Below are 18,501 nucleotides of genomic sequence, written 5' to 3'. Positions count from 1 at the left end.
TCACTTATCCCAGAGGAAGAGGTGCGAGCATACAGGGATCTGAGTGAGGCTGAGTATAGCATGTCAGTGGGTGATCGGCAGCTTAAAAGCTCGTATCCGATCTGGATTGTACCCCATCTTGGTAATTTCTGCCTGAAGGGTCTTGGCCGAAATCCACGAGCTCAGCTTGGGAAGAGTGCTTGTACTGAAACGTATGTTTTACCAACGCTCTCTTCCCCTGTTCTTTTGACTGCCAATGGTACATACTTTGTATGTTATGACCGCGCATATACGTGGTTGCCTCGTGACTTCTCGGGCACCTGTTATATTGCGAACCTGTTGCCACCGACCTTTACAGTTGGGTCCGACTATCACAAGACTAGAGTTGTGAGAGGCGTTATTAGTGAAGAGGACACTGCCGGTCAAGAAGCAGGAGACTTCTTTAAGGGTTTCCTGCCGTTTTGGGGACCTATGATCAATAGTAGGAACCTGAGACAGTTGACTCGTGTGGTCGAATCGACTGCTAATATAACTGCAAGTGCTCTTGGTAATCTGACAGCAGAGCTTCAGGCGGATAGGCTTATGACGTTGCAAAACCGTATGGTTTTAGACGTTGTTCTTGCAGATAGAGGTGGTGTATGTAAGGTGATCCATTCGAGTTGCTGCATTTTCATCCCTGATAACGCTCCAACTGTCTATCAAGCCATCTCGAAGTTGCATAAGATCTCTGAGTCCATACACGTGGACGTAGGTGATTGGACGGTACTAGGATGGTTTTGGGGCCTAATGTTGACGTGGGGTTGGAAGATTCTGATGATCATTGGGGTTGTTGTAGCATTTCTGTTCACGTGTTGTCTTTGTGTGCAGTGTGGTCCTGCCTTATGTGGCCTTTGTGCTACAACGTGTATAAGACTGCCATCTGTTACCAAGGAAGCATTGATGGATAGAATAATTTTGCAGCAGCATCTGAATGATCTGATGAATATCGAAATCGATTCTGATATCGACTAGTGCTTGCCTACATGAGGGCAAAAGGAGCGTCTGAGGTTCCGTGACATTCATAACAATGCTTTTGACTTGTGCGAATATGTACGAGTTTGGTATCTATGAACCGCAAATGACGAGTTTGGTGGGTGTACGCGTTTTCATTACGCTAGCCTGAACCGTTCGTCCTATTCGTGGGTTTCTTCATCTGAACCCACGGGTTCCATTTTAGATACAGCATCCATTTTCTTTCTTGCCCTCAAGTAGCCAGCGAACGGACACTGTCCGCTTCGTGACCCTGGGATTCCCAAGCTGTTGCGGAAGACACGTGTTCCTTTGAGGGTGTCTTTATGATGAGGGGGATGACACTGCAAAGGCAGATGGCCTCGCTCGAGGCTCATCTTGCTGTGCCGGTCTATTGTTTCAGCCGTGCATGCATTAGGTATGAGTCCTTTGATCCTGCAATCGTGCTTCCGATATTGCCCCTACACTCTTTCTCTAGCTGTTTCTGTCTTCCTTGCACCTGTTTTTGTCTCTTCCTTAAACTCGTTTACAGCCTGAATGGAATGTGCGTAATGGTGGGATAACGTACTTTTACAGTTGGGAACCGGCGATGTTACTGTAATTATGTTCCGGGCTCCTGAAGCAACCTTTCCGAAGTTTACTGTGGGAACTGAATTGTAACCTTTTGTTCACCATGTTGTGTTATGACTGAAAACTGTATAAAAGGAGCGATCCACTTTAGCAATTTGAAGCAGTCTCCTAGAACCTACATGCGTTGTACTTCTTGTGACTTCTGTGTTCCCTGCAGTAAATAAACGCCGATCTTTGACGCCGAAGGAAGTGTCCCGTGTCTCTGTTATTTGTACGCCGGAACAGGTAACCCACGAAGGTTTCAGGTGTTGTCCCCTGGCACCGCTGGGCCTTAGAAAAGCCCAGTCCTTCAACACTCCAGCAAAGCATCACTTTTGCGCTTACAGATACGTCAGAAATACTGACGTATCTGTAAGTACTTGCGACATAATGCGTCATATATTAAATATGACGCATGAGTAGAAGACTGAAGGCCTCATTTATGAGGCCATGCGTCACTTTTACGCCACCGGGGTGTCACTTTTTGTGATGCACCAGTGCTGTAAAAAATGCACCTTATTGAGTCATATTTACAAAGTGAGGCATCTAGGTAGATGCGTCACTTTGTAAACCCCTGCACCACATTATACCTACGTCATCTGTAATGTATACAAAAGGGGTATATTGACGCAAGAAAGGGTTGTAGAGGTGACGCAGTGAAATCTAAAAGATATCACTGCGTCACTTTTATGACGCTGTTGCGTCCAAATCTTGCGCCTGCCTAACAGCAGCCATAAGACTGACGCAGGCCCTTTCACATGGGACTGGCCCCACTTTTGTGACACACTCCAGCAATGCATCACTTTCCTCTAAACACTCAACATTTTTTTTTACTCTATTTTTTACACTGTTTTTCCCCGTGGTGCACTCAGGGTGCGCGTACCGGAGAGCGTACCGGGGTGCGCCGCCAGCGCTTACCCTGCGAATTAAAAAAAAAAAAAAGTAAATTAGCCCTTCAAGGTCCTTCTAGGCCCCCCTCAAAAAACCTAGGGGGTCAGGGGGTGTCTACTCTGCCCCCTTTTAATTATTTCCCCCTTTCTTTTTCACCTCTTGTGTCTCGATTCTACCGAGACACAAGATGGCGGACTCTCCGGACTGTTTAGAATGTTGACAGACACCAGACAGTCAATCAGATTTCCGCTCGCGCACTCCCGTAGCGCGCCGGGTTCGCTCCCCGGTACGCGCACCTGTGAATGCTCGGAGAGCGCCTATAGATATATATGTGTTTTTGAAGTTAATTTTCGTAAAAAGCACTGGAGCAATTTTCACCAAATATAGCAAAGGCACATCTGCGTACCAGTCCCTACAATTTTGCCAAGTTTGTCGTAATTCCGTTCAGGCTGTAGACTTGTCAGACCGTCCTATGGAAATTAACATGGGGAAAACACATTTTGGGACCCCCCTTTTTTCTCAGCCCCCACTTCACGAATCCCCCCGAAACTTTTTAAGGAAGGAGCGGAGCGCAGCGAGACCATTTTAAGGAAAATTACAGGTAGATCCCTCAATCGGAGCCAAAGTTATTCCCAATAGAATGTTCGGAATTTCCTATGGTAGCCAATCCTACCTATATATATATTCACTGAAAAAACCATAGGTTATAGACCATATATAGTTAGGAATTAGCATTTACAAAACCTTAATTTACTCGCACAAAACCATTGAAATTCGCATATATAGTTAGTTGCGCTAACTATATATCGCGCACCCGCAATCCACTGCTGATGATGTCACATATTACATCATTCATGACATGGTCAGTGACATCACTGATGACATCACTGATGACATTATCCAGTGACTGTATGTTTCTGTAAAGTTAAAATATGTCTTACATATTAAAGAATGAGTGGATGTACAAGTGTCTGGATGAAGCATTTAGTAGGTGCGTGACTGACTGTATGAGAGAGTGATTAAATGAGTCTCACTGAGTGCATGGGTTAGTGACTAAACTGTCTTAATTTGTGCATCATTATATCTGTTCTGTAAACTGCTGCATGTGTTGATCAGTAGCTATATGAGTAACTATATGGGTTATTGATTGGTTGCCCAAGTATTTGTATGGGAGACTGAGTGTGTGTGTGGGTGGCTGGGAGGTGTGTGACTCTGTGCATAGATGTGTGAGCAGTTGATTCACTAGATGTATGGGTTCAAAAGTGCATGTGGAAACAGCTGTATGGGCGGTTGACTGTGTGCATGAGTGTATTGGTGAGTGAATGGATATCTCAGTGCTACATGTCAAAGTAAGTACATATGTAAAACACAGTACATGTGAGAGTTGACATATATAAATAACTGTGCATAAGAGCCAGTGAATGTGTGAGTGGCTGTATGAATCATTGTGAACTTGTATCAGGGATTGTATAAGAGAGTAAATATGTGTTAGAATATGTTTCAATAAGTAAGGTGTGTATAACTGTATAGTTGAGGAAATGGAGGTGTGATTGATTCAGTGCATGACTGACTAGGTGTGTGAGTAACTCCATGGATGAGTGATAGTCTGTGAGTGTCTGTTTACTCTGAATGTATCTATGGTTATATTAGAGTCTGAAGAGGTTGATCGTATTATCACATGATTGATGTCATCAGTGATGTCATCAGTGATGTCATTTGGGTTGTCATCAGTGATGTCATCAGTGATGTCACTGACCATGTCATGAATGATGTAATATGTGACATCATCAGCAGTGGATTGCGGGTGCGCGATATATAGTTAGCGCAACTAACTATATATGCGAATTTCAATGGTTTTGTGCGAGTAAATTAAGGTTTTGTAAATGCTAATTCCTAACTATATATGGTCTATAACCTATGGTTTTTTCAGTGAATTTCAATGGTTTTTTAATAGCAAATATGAAAAGCTGTAAAATGTCAAGTACGTGGTAGGTAAAAACATTTTCGTATTTATGCACGCTGATGTGCTTTGAACGCTGCCCCCCCTCCTCTTTTCTTTTAAAAATTGGAAGAAACAAAAAGTATTCCCTTCCATAAATAACCCAAGACTTTTATTTTGTTATGGCAAGGGAACGAAATAGAGAATAAACTATAGTTGGTCACCATGGGGTTTAAAGAAGGGATGGTTCTTCACCAGATTAGATATTTACCCAGACCCTCATTCTCCAATGTGATGAACTAGGCTAAAATTCTTCTGGTGCCTGCACCCTGTCACAGAATATCACCCTAAAACATGGAATCTCCCAAACACCAGATTGAGTTGAACCCCACAGTAAGCCTTATTTTTTCAGGGCCTCAGAATTTCTTTTGCTTTGCTCATGGAAATTGTGGGATATAGGAGAGATAAGGTGTCACCATTAAGAAAGGGTAGTATTTAAATTTGCATATCAATTATGTTAAACCTTTTAGACATATGATATGCTAGCTTGAACTTATGCTTTACATTTGAAGCCGAATTCAACAGCTTAAGTAAGTAGGTTTTCGTAGTTGTAACTTTAAAGGGTGATCTAGCAAGCTGTAAAGATTTTCTAAAACAGTGGAGGGTATTTAGTTTTTTAATGTACATGTTTATGAAACGATTACACAAATGAAACATTTGTGAGTTTTAAATTTCCGGAGAAGTATAATTCACCAATAGCTTTCTCTGTAGATGTTTTTCCATTAACAATCCCAGTTCCACCACCAGCCCAGGATATCACTACTGTTAGTTGTCATTGTTGCTTCTGTTTTAATAAAAAATGTTTTAAGGTGTTTACTTTTTTTGTTGCGATGTATATATTTATAAGTTATTAAAGTGTTATAATCCTACTAATTTTTTATCGATTATTGCTCTTAGAGATATTCCCTGTCTACAAACAGAGAAGAATAGGAATATTCTGTCTCCCTTTGCAGATAGTGAAGGATAGGTAATGCGGACTTTTGTCCCCCGTTGTAATCCGTCATGCCTGTTTTTCTCCCCACTGATTGATTGATTGATTGGCTGGACATTTATTGTTCAAGGAATAGTTCTTTCGAGGTATTCTCTGTTTGCAAATAACGTGGAATAGAAATATTCTGTCTAGTCTTTGCAAGTAGTGAAGGGTGGGTAATGCGGACCTTTGTCCCCCGTTGTAATCTGTCATGCCCATCTACTCCCCACTGATTGATAAATTAGTTCCACCCGGACCATTTATTAGAGGTACATCATCTGGCTCAACCGGAGGGTACCCCTAATAAAGAAGACATATGTAAAATACGAAGTAATCACTGTATCCTGTTAAACAGAAACTTTAGCATGAAACACACTTGAAAAGGAAGGGAAAGAAATCGAACAAAATCAGTAGGCCACTGATGAGTTTTTGACTTCGCTAGAAATAAGAAACATGAAAGTGGTGAGAGAAGCCAAGCTTGACGTTACGGCAGCCACGAGGTAGCTAGGCTCCGCCACCCCCCCACTGCTCCAAGCATGTCTGTCCCACCGCCCGCCACGCCCAATAACGGTAACATGAAATAGATACAAATCAGCAGATACCTACCCCCATTCCGGAAACTCCCGAAGTGCAACAGGTTCGCGGCTACGCCCATCCGGAAGACGAGGCCTTTGGCACGTGTAGGGCGGGTCCTGCTGGCAGCCGGCGGCCGGGGAGGTCGTCGCGTAAGGTGGGCCAGGAGAGGAGCCGAGGCCGACGGGATCCCTTGTCCCATCCTCTTCTTTCTTCAATAATGGCTGCGACAACGGGGGGGGGGATGTCTTGCACATGCCACCGACCCCCCCTCCCCTCGTATCTCCTGGTCTGGCCCCGGCTTGGTATGAGCTCCCCGTTCGGTCCTGAAGCGGCGCCCTGCAGGCCACGGGGGGGATGTCTTGCCTCTGCCTCCGACCCCCCCCCTCTTATCGCCTGGTCCGGACATCACGGATATCAACGCCAGGTGTCGGCGTGGGGTGCGCTGGGAGGGAGAGGCGGCGCGAACGAGCCTCTCCCACCCCCCCAGGTGGGGGCCCCTCAGCTGCACCCCCAATGCTCCACTCACCCAACAAAAGGTCTCGTCCACTATTGCGAGGCAATGATGCTCCGCTCACCCAGCGGGGGTCTCGTCCACTGTTGCGGTGCAACGGCGCTTCTGAGTTCAGCTAGAAAATGAGTCCTGCGTCCAGAAACGTTCTCCTCGACTTTGAAGATTCTATAAGAGCCACGGGGGCCCCCGACCCCCGCAGACACCGACGATGGGGAATGACTGCCATGATCACCCACGGAACGACCACGACGTAGCCGCGGGACGTTGGCGCGCTCATGCCGGCGCCGGCCTCAGTCTTGAAATGACCAAAATCCTGCAAGACTACCAACTTGATCAGTTCCGGTGGGACACCAGTATGACCCGGTAGGAGAGATTGTTGCCTCCCACCCCACTTTGACTGATGGTTCATGTCGCCAGTCCCCTCTGCTACCCTTCAACGAAAACTTTTGGACTGCCGAAAGAGGTCCCGGTCCAACCACGAGTTGGAGGAGACATTTTGACTATACTTGGACCTTCCTGACCTCACCCAAAATGGTGCCGGTACAAATGAAACTCTCAACTCCTTGTTGTGCCCCGATTGCTCAGCCTTGATATCATGAGATATGTATGCAGTTTTTAGCACATGAATTGATATGGGATAAGACTGATTATATGCTCGGACAATGAATTGATCCGGGATGGGTATTGATTATACGTTCGAACAATGAATTGACATGGGACGGGTACTGATTACACGTTCGGACAATGAATTGATATTAAGTTCTAATGCATCATTGATTACTGTATTTATTGAAGGTTTGAATTGTCGACACTTTTGGTACTTGCTCACAATGAATTATCGATATGATTTTGTTGCACTTGTCGCACTTTTTACTTTGAAATCAACGACCACTGACTCTGTTATGTTTTCCACAAATAAATACCCCCCCCCCCCCATTTACAGTTCCAGCCTGCTCCGTGGCCGGCCCACGGGGTTGTAGGCCCGTATTTGTGCACCAACATTTTTATTAAAGGTTTTTGAAAAAGCAAACGTAGTTGTAACGCGTAGATTGGTAAGTTTCGAATAAATGGCCACTGTTTCCGATAATAAAAAAAAAAACAAAAAAAAAAAAAGCAGGTGAAATGAAGCAGCTCGATTAGTTAAGGGTTAAAAAATATAGTACGCAGAAACATTGCAAATATGAATGGTCCAGGTTTGTTGTATGTGTTTTTCATTTTTGTACAGCATAAAGCAATCAATAAAGATCCTGGTATTTAGCCTCTACTTTATATGCTACCTGTATCAGGGAAGTTGTTTTAAATGCCTCCCTAGTACGAACGAAAACGACCCCGTACCACTGTAGGTTATCTCTCTTCCTCAAAGGAGAGCACGAGCTCGCCCCCACTTTATACCGACTGCCCTTTGTTTTGATCCTCCCCTGCACACGATCCGTAATGCCACACTTGGGTGACCTATGCTATCCACAGGCCTCCGATAATTATCTCTCCCACATTACCGGTCCCCCCTGGGCTTAAACGCCGAGATGGTAGGGACTGCATCCCGTGGAGATAGGCCGAGTATGTAGTAAGTAAAAGCCTTTTCGGGTTTATGCGCGCTGATGTGTTTTAAACGCTGCCCCCGCCCCTTCTTTTTCCCTCTTTTCTGCAGGTCACTTCGGAACGTCGATTAAAGTACGGAAAAATGGTGACTTAACGGCCGATGGGATGGGAAAAAGGGTTTGAATATGGTGCCTATACACGACGAGCAAACAATGACTATGTCTCTCTCTGAACCCAGCGCTTGGGAGGGCAGCCTGAAGCAGAAACTTGACGGGTTATTACAGGATGACAAAATATGACTTCCATGCATGAGAGAGAGAGCGTGGGTGGCCAGTGCGTGGGGGAGATGCTTGCGAGGGTTGGGAGCCATGCTGAGGATCGGCGGCGTGCAGAGAGTGGGTCTGGTCAAGGCTTCTAAAATGGCTGCCGTGCACGACAAAAGTGTGGCATTGGAAAAAAAGCAAGATGGCGCAGACAATGTTTATCAATACGGATTAATTTATAACAATTATTTTTAACAATATATTTACTCGCAGTGTCAAAATGGCGGTCAACACTTCCTGATTTCCTTCGAATCGAACGTTAACAGACGTCACGCAGCAAAAAAAAAAAAAAAAACACTCACGCGCAGCAGCTGGAAGACAAGTATCAACATATATGAGCCTCCTCAACCACCCTCAGAAAACATAGGGGGTCAGGATACGTCTCCCGTACCCCCTTATACCCATTTCTCACATTATTTTTCCTCCATCTTGTAATTTAATTAAATCGAAACACAAAATGGCGAATTCCCGTTTCGCTACCAGTTCGCAACCCGGGTCGCGAACCGGGAAGCGCTTCTACCCTGAAAAATCAATTTTTTTTTATTTGCCCCACGGGACCCTTTAATAACCCCAACATCATTCCTAGGGGGTCAAGAGGGGTCTACCTTCCCCCTTTCATTAAATTCCCCGTTCGTTTTTCTCCTCCTCTTGTCTCTCGATCCTACCGAGAGACAAGATGGCGGCCGCTACGGACTGTTTAGAATGTTTACAGTCACCGGAGAGCCAATCAGCTTCGCTTCGCAAAGCTCCGTTACGCGAAAAGTACGCGAACTGGTTCGCTATCCGGGACGCTGTCACAGATATATCTGTTTTTTAAAACGTTAATTTCTCAAAATCCACTGGAGCACATATATTGAGACCCAGCAAAGGCACATCGGGCTAACAGTCCCTACAATTTTGCCAAGTTTCGTGTGAATCCATTCAGCCGTTCGAGCTAAAAGTGAGGCCAAACGCCCTATGGAAAAATGAATGGGAAAAACGCGTTTTGGGACCCCCCTTTTTTCTCGGCCCCCCCTTGACGAAACCCCCCCACATTTTTCGGGGCTGATCAGAAACAAAATGTGCCATTTTCCTAAAAATTTCAGCCGATTCCGTCCACAAACGCCAAAGTTATTAGACATAGAATTTTCAAAAGTTCCATAGAGAAAAAATCCTAAATATATATACCTACTGGCGACCGCCAGTAGGTAATGTATATATATATATATATATATATATATATATATATATATATAGATATATAGATAGATATATATATATATACATATATATATATATATCTATATATGTATATGTATATATATATATATACATATATATATATATTCACTGGAAAAAAAACATCCATTTAGACACTTATTTAAAAATGTATTCTTCCATCGACCTTTACAAATACATATATAAAACATATTTATTTTACAGAAAGACACACATTCACTGGATGGTGTCATCAGTGATGTCATGAGTAATGTCACTGACCATGTCATGAGTGATGTAATATGTGACGTCATCAGCAGTGCATTGCAGGCGCGCAAGTTATAGTGAGTCCAACTAACTATAACGTGGGAATTTCAATAGTTTTATGTCAGTAAAATTTCCAGCTAACTATAACTGGTGTCAAACCTATGGTTTTTTCAGTGAATTTATTAGGTTTTTTAAATGCAAATTCCTAACTATAACTGGTGTGAAACCTATGGTTTTTTCAGTGAATTTCATAGGTTTTTTTAAATGCTAATTCCTAACTATATATAGGGCCTCAAACCTATGTTTTTTTCAGTGAATTTCAAAGTTTTTTTAATAGCAAATTTCTATTGCTATCAAATACAATATTTTTTATAATGAATCCTATATTGAATATTTATGTAATGCTATTTTTTATATGTATATATATATGTATTCTTTTTTTTTGCCCTTGAGCGCTCCCGGTGCGCGTACCGGTGAGCGCACTGGTAAGCGCAGTCTTGCGGCGCATCCCGGTGCGCGTACCGGTGAGCGTCCCGTTAGTGCTATTGCCGCCAACGAAAACATCATCGTGACGTATCGTGTAGCCGCGTCCGCGTGATACGCATGGCGTAAGCGCACCCGAGCGCATACGATCGCGCTACATAAGCGCCCCGGGGCGCATAGCGTAAGCGCGTCGGGTCATGTGACCTAAAAATAACACTTTTTATTGGTTCAGGACAGTTTTGGTTTCCAAATGATGAAAGCCCGGGTCATGTGACCTGAAAATAACACTTTTCATTAGTTCAGGACAGTCTTGTTTTCCTAATGATGAAAGCCCCCACCTTTTTTCCTCATTCCCACTTTGTACTTCGAGTGAGGAAGACCTGTTTCCAGAGCTATTAGTACCTATTTGTACTGAGAAATGGCTACAGTAGCAGCAGCAGCAGGAGCATCTCAGCAACCACCACCACCACCACCACCACAAGGACCACCACATCACCACAGTGGTGGAGATGAAGAAGAGGAGGAGGAGGATGGGGAGGAGAGGCGGCGCTACCTGCCAGAATATACTACCCCCTACAAGCCAAAGGAGCACATTGTGTGGGAATTTTTTAAAATCCCAAGGGGCCAAAAGAAAGTAAATGCGCCAAAGGTGACTTGTCTGATCTGTGGCACAGCACTTTCCAGGGGGAACCCTGCCAAAAAATATTCTTTTGGCAACAACACCATGATTCACCACATGCAACGTGGGCACCCTAACAACTATAGTGCTGCAGAGGTCAGAGAACTGACCAGAAACCCTCCCCAATCTTCTCCCAGCACCTCCCAAAGTACCCAACCCACTCCATCGGGACCAGAGACAAGGGAGATGGTCCCAAACATCCAAACCCAGTTTGGAAATTTCAAAATAGTGTGCATATTTTGTGGGCGTACGTTTTGCTATGGTGAGCAAAGTGTTAAACTCATCAGCCGTGCTGGTGACAACCACAAGTGCCCAAAGAAACCTTAATTTTTTCCTGATTTTTTTTGCTCCAGTTGAGCCGTTTGCAATTCCCTGTTTTTTGTTTGTCCCCATAAAAATTCCCCCAAAAATATAAAATTGTTCATAAAAGCCAAAAAAAGTACAAAATGTTCAAAAAAACAATAAAAAAATATAAAACAACAAAAAGAATAAAAAACAGTTCTTTTTAGAACTACCTCCAATTTATAAAAAAAATGCTACATTTTTTTAAAACTCTGTCATTCTTTTTTCCCCATGGTACGCTCCCCGGTACGCTCCCCGGTGCGCGTACCGGGCGCTCCCCCCGCGCAAATTGAAAAAAAATAAATACTTTTTTTTTGCCCCGCAGGGCCCTTTTATGGCCCCCACATCAAACCTAGGGGGTCAGGGGGGGTCTACCCTGCCCCCTTTTGGTCATTTCCCCCTTTGTTTTTGCCACCTCTTGTGTCTCGATCCTACCGAGACACAAAATGGCGGCCACTCCGGACTGTTTGGAATGTTGACAGGCACCCGAGAGCCAATCAGCTTTCCGCGCGCGAACTCGCGTAGCGCGCTGGTACGTGCCCTGGTGCGCGTACCGGGGCGTGCTTATAGATATATATATCTTTTTTTAACCTAAATTACTCTAAATCCACTGGAGCACTTATCTTGAGACATAGCAAAGGCACACCGGGCTACCAGTCCCTACAATTTAGCCAAGTTTGGTGGAAATCCATTCAGCCGTTCGGGCTAAAAGTGAGTCCAACCGCCCTAAGGAAATTAACATGGGGAAAACACGTTTTCGGACCCCCCTTTTATCTCGGCCCCCGCTTGACGAATCCCCCCCAAACTTTCAGGGAAGGAGCGGAGCGCAGCGAGGCAAATTTCAGGAAATTTTCTGGCAGATTCCTCAACCGGTGCCAATGTTATTCCCAATAGAATGTTGCGGATTCCCTATGGAAAACAATCCTAACTATAACTACCTACTGGCGACTGCCAGTAGGTAATATGTATATATACATATTCATCCAAAACGGCGTTCCAAACCAGCGCTCGGGCAAAGAACCACAACTCACGAAATTAGTCCGTAAAGTAAGGTTTATTACACCATAAACCCGACGTGACGCTTTTCGCGCTCCAAAGAGCGCTTCATGTTATGTCATGTTAAACTCATTTATTACGCGCACAGATGCTCCAGCAAAGCAAAATCACACACATTGTCAATAAAGTTTTGTATATTTAAACGCTTTGCAAACGTAATGGAGAGAGGACTGCACCCAAACAAAAGTAAGCACCATTTTGGAATGGTATACAATACACTGAAAATACTGTTAAGTGTGTCTAGTACATAATACCATTTCATTTCACATGAATGATCAAAATACATTATAATATAATCCCAGCGATGAGTTACCTTCCAATTATTAAGGCATACTATCATCCTTCACTCGAATTAAATAATCAAGTTAGACGTTATACTAATTCATTAGTTAACATTTCTTATTAAAGTAGTGGCGCTACCCGTTTGTCTCAGCATGTAATTCCAAGTCATAAGTTAGGAATACTACATGTTGTGGAACAATCACCCAAGAGGTACGAGCGTGGTCAAAAGTATTTTAAGAAGAAATGTTAACTAATGAATTAGTATAACGTCTAACTTGATTAATTAATTCAAGTGAAGGATGATAGTATGCCTTAATAATTGGAAGGTAACTCATCGCTGGGATCGTATTATAATGTATTTTGATCATTCATGTGAAATGTAATGGTATTATGTACTAGACACACTTAACAGTATTTTCAGGGTATTGTATACCATTCCAAAATGGCGCTTACTTTTGTTGAACAGTCCTTTCTCCATTATGTTTGCAAAGCGTTTAAATATACAAAACTTTATTGACAATGTGTGTGATCAAGGGCTCTTTGGAGCGCGAAACGCGTCACGTCGGGTTTATGGTGTAATAAACCTTACTTTATGGAATAATTTTGTGAGCTGTGGTTAGTTCACCATCTCCCAGGGTCCGTTCTTGCAGTGTCTCGGGGTGCATACTTCTGGGACATTTCTGTTTGGTATGGTAGGGCGATACCGTCGCCGCTTTCACTTTACCACAGGAAACCGTTTTCCTATTTGAAAAAGAGAGCATGTTAATCTGTTCTCTCTCTCAACAAAGCAGATTGTTTTTCGAAAGAGAGAGCAGTATATAAGGTGTTGTCTCTGATAAAGCAATGCGGGCTCACGAAGGACGCGGGGAGCCGTCTGCGATCGTGGGGGGATTGGGGCTAAAAATAATAAATAATCATTATTTTTAAGAACTAACTTTACTGGTCAAAAATTCCAATCGAAGCCCATGTTAGATGTGAAGGACATCTAACATGAGCTTCAATTGGAATGCCATAGAGCCTTATATCAAGCCCATTATCGCCACTTTAGCAGCAGTTTCCTGCCGATGAACTGGCGATAATTATATCGCCCCGGCTTGATAATATGGCCCTATATTCGAATATTTTTGTATATTTTCTACACTCTCTTGTTATACTCCCTCCTGTCTCGTCTTACTCCTTCCTCTATCATTATACTATCTTGTTTTTCTCATACTCTGCTCTCTTTTTATACTTTTTTTCATACTTGCTCCTCTTTTTGCATATTTGTCCTCCTCTTTATTTTCTCTCTTGTCTTTATATTCACCACTGTTGTCATAGTTCTTATTGTCTTCTCATAGTACTCCCTCTCTCCTTATATGGCCAGTCTTTCTTTATAATTGTCTTTTGTCCACATTTTTGTGTCTGTGTCTTTTTACAGTCTTTCTTCTGTTCTTATATTCTCTGTTTCTTGCTATTCTCGCTGTTCTTTGTAGGTACTCTCTATTGTTTTCTCACACTTTTCTTTCTAATACTCTTCTCCCTGTACTCACATTTCTCCTCTCGTTTCTTATACTTTGCATTCTCTACTAATATTGCCGTCTTCTCTTTTTGTCATATTCATCTCCTCATTTTCCCCCCTGTTCTTATACTCCACCCTGTTTTCATATTCTCCTCTCTTTTCTCTTACTTATGCATGTCTGCTTGTAGTATTGAGTTTTTCTTATATTTCTTTTTGTCCTATACTCCTTCTCTCTGTGTTCATATTTTCTTCCTTTCCTTCATATTTCTTTTCTCTTTTCATTTTCTGTCGTCTCTGTTTATACTTTTTGAATCTGTTGATATTGTTTGCGCTCTTCTCTTACTCCTCCTTGACTCCCTTCATACACTCTGCAGCACATTCCTCATATTCTTTGTGTTTTCATACTGATCTCTCTCTTTATATTTGTTTCTCTTGTCATACTTCTGCCTCTTTCCTCATACACTTTTCACTCTTCATAATATTAAATCTGTTTGTACTCCTTCATTTCTCCTCAGACTGTATCCTCTGTTCTTGTATATCCCTTTTTTTCTTATGCTCCACTTTTCCCCACATTCTTCGTGCTCTCTTCTGGTACTGTTCTGTCTGTCCTTATACATACTGTCCTTTGCTAGTATTCGTTTTTTTGTTTTTATAGTTGCGTGTCTTTTCACAGATTCCTTCTTTTTTCTTTAGAGTCTTTGTCTTATTATAGTGCTCCCTATGTCTTCTTAGTTTCTTTTTTTCTTCTTATAGTGTTTCTTCTCTCCTCATATTTTCATCTTCTTCTTCATAGTCTCCCTTACCTATTGATACTTTCCAGTTTATTCATACATCCTTTATCCCGTTATATGGCAATGTCTGTTTGTACTCCCCTTTTTTGTTATATTTTCCCTTGTTTCATACTTCTTCATCTCTTGTTGTAAGTACTTTTATTTTCATAGTCTCACGTTTCTCATCATAATCATCCCTCGGTTCTTATAAGTAATATTATAGAATATTTCATATATTTATTTTTGTAATGTTATATATATTTTTTGTAATAGATTCTGTTTATCAATACTGAAAAAACTGTATCATGCCTACCAAATGTCAAAAGAAGAAACAACGAAAGAAAGGTGTTTATTTGAAGAGAAGTCATCCACAAGATTTTCATGAAGAACCATGTGTTAAGAAAAAGAAAAAAATTCCTGGTAAGAGAAGGAACACATTTCTAAGAGTAGTGTGCACAAAGGAAAGAATGGTATTAGTGTGTCTGCAACGAAAAAGAAAAAGAATAATAGAGAGAACAATCATGGAAAGTCAACTGCAGAAAAAATTGTGTATAGTAAATGGAGGAAAAACCAATTTATGGAAATTAGGAAAAACATGTTTTTTAATAGAGTTCTGTTAAATGTATTTAAAGAAATTAAGGGATGTAAAAAAACAGTTTTTTATAAGAAGAAAGGTATAGAAAATGTACTTGAGAAAGCTTTCGAATTGAAAGCAAAATTGTTTATTTTAGTGATCAATAGAATTCGATCACTAGATAAACCAATACATTTAATGAAGGCCAAAAATAAGTGGAGAAAAGTAATTAACAGAAGAACATTTTGTGAGTTTTTTTTAGGTGAATGGAAACATAGTTCAAGTTCTGAGCCTTTTTTTTTAATGAAGAAAGTTATCTTCAGAGTAATGATTTGTTGCATGCAGTTGACACTAGTGGTCGTGCTTATGAGGTTAGAAATGATTGTCCTATTGAGAAATAGAAAATTGTTACTAGAAATGCAGAAGAGGTGTTAGCTGGTGAAATTTTAGGGAGACGTCCTAAAGCTCCAGTGTACACTTGGAATTGTAGTAGTATTTGTAGTGTACGGCAAGAATCTATTGATTGTTTACGCAATTTCTTAAGTAACTATACAAAGAAAAGTGTGAAACAAAAGATTAGGATGTTGCAAGGACTAGACCCTTGCAGAGTAGGAGAAAATACTGGTTTGCAAGGTCATTCTCTGGCTTGTGTTTCTAAAAAAGTATGTCAAAGTGTTTTTCACCATTTCAGGATGTTAGCAGTACATCATTCTGAAATTAGTCAGAAGTTTGTATTATGCAAAAAGTCTAACTCTACTGTTAAAAAAGTTGAACAGTGCTCTTTTGCATGGATCTGTATCAAATGTAAAGAACGTTTGTGATGAGATTGAGGTTAGTTATATTGGTCCTGAGGAAGACAGTGCAGAAATTGAAATAATAATAGAAGGAAATGTAGAAGAGAATGTACAACATTGTAGTACAGATAATTGTGAGCAAGAAATTACAAAGTTTAAGGTGATTTCAGGTGAAAGGCAAATTATTGTTGTGGCTGTTGTCGACAAACTCATTATAAAATCAGACTAGGAGTGTTGATTTGTATTTAAAGAGTGAAAAGGAAAATAATAATGAGTTGAAGAATTTTGCAATGTATTTGTTGGTAGAGAATTGTTTTAATTTGGGTTCTGATCAGCGTATTTGTAAGTATTGTTATAACAAATTAGATGAGAACAAAATGCCTGCTAGAGCTGTGCATAATAATCTTGAGTTGGTAAATATTCTTTCTGAACTGATGGATTTAAATACCTATGAGTCTATTCTTATTCAATGTGTGCATCCATTTCAGGCTATTGCTCGTATAGAGCCTAAGACAGGAAAATTGCCTCCTTCTGATTTTCAGAGGGGATTAAAGGGAAGAGTTGTATATTTGCCTCTAGATTTAAAGAAAAACATTGAAACAATTGGTGAAGAAAATGTAGAGGATGAGCCTTTAGTTATTCTTATTGATGGTGTTCCTACTAAGAGTAAGAAAATCTGGCAAGAATTAGTGGATGTTAAGAGAATGAAAAAGGCAATGTTGCATCTGGTAAAAAATAATGAATATTACTGAAATGTGTATGTGAGAGGAGAAGAAATAACTGTAGAAGAAGATAGTGACTTGCCATCTGGACAAATTGAAAAAGTGGATGTGTCCAGAACTGAAGAAATCTACGAACATTACACTGTTCATCCACTGCATTCTAAAGAAGTGATGGGGAATACTATAGAGTTATTCCAAATGAAAGAAGCAAAAGGAAGTCCCATTAGTGTATAGGAAAAAAGCTTGGAAGCTCGTTGTTTCCCTCAATTGTTTCCCACAGGAAAAGGAGGACGATATGATGACCAACCTGTGCAGATTCCTGCATCTGAATACCGGAAATCAAGATTATATGCAGAAGATCCAAGATTTCGACAATGTATTCCATATTTGTTTCATCTTTTGTTTGAGAGTGATTTGTCTGGACTTTCTTATACACTAAACCATATATTGAAAACCGGTGTACATCTGCAAAATGTTTCGGCAAAGGAATTAATGGATAAAGTAGTGCAGAAAGATAATGTTTTGGAATCTCAGCTAATTAATCTCATGGCGTGTCAGCGTGGTACTAATGAGTACCGGTACTGTCGTCGTGGAGAACTTAGGAACTCCTACATGGTTCCTTACTCTAATCTGTGCTGAATATGCTTGGGATGATTTAGTTCAAATTTTTTGAGAGGCAAATCGAAATATACTAAATATTGAATACAAGACACCTGGAGAATTGTGCTATTTGGATCCTGTTAATGTATGCAGGTATTTCAATCATAGATTTGAAGCTATGATGTCTTCTATCTCCAATAAAAAAAATCCTCCTCTTGGAGAGGTTTTGGACTTCTTTTGGAGAAAGGAGTATCAATCAAGAGGTGCTACTCACATACACATGCTAATATGGATCAAAGATGCTCCCAAATTTGGTACAGACTCAGATGATACTGTGTTGTCTTTTATTGAAGAATATTTACATGTGATATACCCAAAAGTACACAAGATAAGGACTTAAGACAACAAGTATTACGATTCCAAAGCCATCGTTGTGGGAAATACTGTTATCGAAAGTACAAATCTAAGGACACATTCTACACCAAATGTTGTTTTTAATGTCATCTTTGCGACATACTATCACAAGAAAGTCTCCAAAAAATACTTACAACTTAAGAAGAAATGAAGAGTCAAAATACATAAATGACTATACCCCAGTCATTTTGTCCATGTGGAATACTAACATGGATATTCAATATGTTGCAGACAATTCCATTGCTGTTGCTTGATATGTAACGTCGTACATAACAAAATCAGAAAAGACGGAATTGAAGGAAATATGGGAAGAGATTTCCCACGAGAAGAGTCTAAGCAAGAAATGATATACTTACAGTTTGAAGATTTATCTCATCGAGAAATTAGAGCGTATGAATGTAGAGATCGCTTATCATCT

The sequence above is a fragment of the Lissotriton vulgaris genome, chromosome 3_1, assembly GCF_964263255.1.
Source record: "Lissotriton vulgaris chromosome 3_1, aLisVul1.2, whole genome shotgun sequence".
NCBI lineage: Eukaryota > Metazoa > Chordata > Amphibia > Caudata > Salamandridae > Lissotriton > Lissotriton vulgaris.
This window is presented reverse-complemented; position numbering follows the sequence as displayed.